General features: G+C 40.9%; 1 protein-coding gene across 5 annotated transcripts in view; it reads left to right on the top strand.

Annotated features, from left to right (window-relative positions):
- Positions 1 to 3312, top strand: part of LOC102434951 (protein HIRA) — a 55312-nt gene that overhangs the window by 14509 nt on the left and 37491 nt on the right. The gene's annotated exons all lie outside the window — the stretch shown is intronic.

Raw genomic sequence — 3312 nt, 5'->3', positions numbered from 1 at the left:
AAGGCAGGAAGCAGCACGGAGTGGGGCTAGCTGAGTGCGCAGGGACCTTTTAATGAAGGATGTCCCTTTGTTGTAAAAGAGGCAGGGAGTCATTAAAAGCTTTGAAAGCCAAGAGGGAAATCATTCTGACAGCTGTGGGGAAAAGAAGGTTGTGTCAGTGGTTCGGATGAAAACTTTAAGGGCCTGACATAGGCCTATGATAATTGGAACAGAGAGGAAGAGACTATTTGGGAAATTCTTAGGATAGAGCAAGGGGAGTGATGAAGGAGAGTCCTAGCTGGGTGCATGAATAGCCAGTGGTTGTACTCTACTGAAATCATAAGAACAATAGGCTTATGGGCATGGACACCGGTTCATTGTTGGGTAGGCTAAGTTTGAGGGAGCTGGGGAGAGAATGTCAAGAGACTGTTGGAATTGAGCCTGGAGCTCTGGGGGAACATGGGGCAGGAGTGAGAGACTTGGAAAGCATCAGCTATAACCCATTGGCAGTGTATGCTCGGCAAATACTCTGCAGACACTTTGAAGGTGAACAAACCCACCTCTTGGTGACCAGATTGATTCTAAATTTGTGAAAGCTGACAGTAGCATTTTGTTATTGTTGATAATAGTAAAAATCTGTAACTTACTCTGGCTGCTCACAATGGAATCTGGATGGGTTTCTGGAACTTTGGCACATATGGCTATGAGGGTGTTCAAGCATGTGGTGGGGCCTCAGGCTTTTATGGGGCTCCTAACCTGAGACTCAGGCTGAGCCATAACCTTGACTTCTCTCCTGGCCCAGTACCCCAGGGTTCTCCTTTATCAGGCAGGTAGGATTGCCCACCTTCAACAGGGGTATCTGCCACTTCTTATTCAGTGGTCCTGATAGTAGATATGAGTGGAACCATTTAAGAAGAAAAAAATAGTGAAAAAGAAATAAATGAATAGAAAGCACTGGGTCTAAGTGTGAAAAACATACACTTGGCATATTTAATCGCGGGTAGAAAAGAAAACCTAGGTGAAATTAGAAGTAAGAGGTCTTAAAAAACATTTAACCTAGCCCCAGCTGGGTGACTCAATTAGTTGAAACATAAAAAACATTTAACCTAGCCCCAGCTGGGTGACTCAATTAGTTGAAACATCAATCTCATACACCAAAAGATTGCGGTTTTGAATGTACAGGAGACAACTGATCAATGTTTCTCTCTCACATTGATCTCTCTCTCTCTCTCTCCTCTCTCTCTCAAAAAAACATTGATCTCTCTCTCTCTCTCTCCTCTCTCTCTCAAAAAAAGTTATAGAACATATCCTCCTTGGGTAAGGATTAAAAAAAACAAAAAACAATTAACCTAGAGGAAGAATAGCATCAAAGAGTGCAAAATGTAATGTTAATATAGTATAAAATTTAAAAAATAAAACAAAATACTAAAATAGATATAATTTTCTAGAAAATAAACGTTTTCAAAATTAATATCATAAGGTTAGGAAAAACTGAACAAAGTAGTAACCAATGAAGAAGTTGGAAGCTACCTTCAGAAATGATTCCTGATCCTAAATTATTTTTTGATGCATTGTTTTAAGCTTTTAAGAATAATGACTCTGAAACATAGTAACAGTTATTCTGGAAGCTCTAACCCTGTTTCCAAATGTAATAAAAATAACAGTGAAACAAAAGCATAGACAAATATGAATGAAGATAGAAAAGTCAGAAGGGGAATACTCACAAGTTCATAACATTTGAAAACTAATTCATTTTGACTAAATATGATTTATAATGGAAGACTTGTGTAAAGGAAATCTGTTAATATAATTCAGCATACTAGGAGGTTAAATGAGAAAAAGCACGGAGTCATCTGATGAGGTATTCTGAAAGACAGATAACTCAGCATCATTTCCTAATAAATATGCTTTTAAAAAAATGGCCATATGCCGAAACCGGTTTGGCTCAGTGGATAGAGCGTCGTCCTGCGGACTGGAAGGTCCCAGGTTCGATTCCGGTCAGGGGCATGTGCCTTGGTTGCAGGCATATCCCCAGTGGGATATGTGCAGGAGGCAGCTGATCGATGTTTCTCTCTCATCGATGTTTCTAACTCTCTATCTCTCTCCCTTCCTCTCTGCAAAAATTCAATAAAATATATTTTTTTTAAAAAAAGGCCATAGAAAGTTATTTCCTTAACATGATAGAGTCATCTGTCTTTTTCCAACCAATGGCAAGTATTACAGTTCACAATTGAGCCTTGTTCCCATTTATATTGAGAAAAGACAAGGATGGATGCTATCATTTAATTTGTTACTTTGGAATTTCTGCAACACAATGAAGCAAATGAGAAGGAGATAAACATACTGGAAATAAGACAAAATTGAAATGATATGAGCATGGTATTGTATATCAAGAAAACCCAAAGGAAGAAAGCTCTTAGAACTCATAAAGCCTTGAAAAAACACTTGGGGCTAATAAAAATGAGTTATTGAATTGGCCTCATATAAGAAAACTTGTAATTATTTATCTTTCACTAGTAATAGCCTATTAGAATATCTATATATATAAAAGCCGAAGTGACCTGCCAACCATTTGGCCGTCCAACCGGTAGCTATGATGCGCACTGACCAGCAGGGGGCAGATGCTCAACGCAGGAGCAGAAACCACAGACATGGAAACATGGAACAGACTGATGAATCTCAGAGGGGAGGGGAGAAATGGAAGGGGAGGAAGAGATTAACCAAAGATCTTATATGCATACTAGAGGCCCAGTGCACAGATTTGTGCACCAGTGGGGTCCCTTGGCCTGGCCTGCAGGGTTCAGGCTGAAACCAGCTCTCCGATATCCCTAGAAGGGTCCCGGATTGCAGACCTCAGCAGTGACTCGTGAATCTTCTACAATATAGGAAGGCAAACTGATAGAATTTGCAGCTAATGCCTATAGTATCAGTAGTCCATGTAGCCCGGCTGGTGTGGCTCAGTGGTTGAGTGTAGACCTATGAATCAGGAGGTCATGGTTTGATTCCCGGTCAGGGCACATGCCTGAGTTGCAGGCTCAGTCCCCAGTAGGGGGCATGCAGGATACAGCCGATCAATGATTCTCATTGATATTTCTATCTCCCTCTCCCTCTCTGAAATCCCTAAAAATACATTTTTTAGAAATAGTCCATGGAAATTGCAAAGAAAATCACGTCTCCTTTCTGGATTCCCAGCTAACCACTTCTCTGCTCTAGGACTTAGGCACCACGGTGAAATGCTGGGGTTCACATGTCTGCCCTCCTGGACTCAGCTCCTAGAGGAGGTCTCGGTCCTTGTATTTGTAGACCACTGCACAGAGAGCTCATCAAAAAACA

This window comes from Myotis lucifugus, unplaced genomic scaffold (assembly GCF_000147115.1).
Source record: "Myotis lucifugus unplaced genomic scaffold, Myoluc2.0 scaffold_276, whole genome shotgun sequence".
Taxonomy (NCBI): Eukaryota; Metazoa; Chordata; class Mammalia; order Chiroptera; family Vespertilionidae; genus Myotis; species Myotis lucifugus.
Note: the sequence above shows the minus strand (reverse complement) of the source record. Positions and strands in the feature narration are given on the sequence as shown.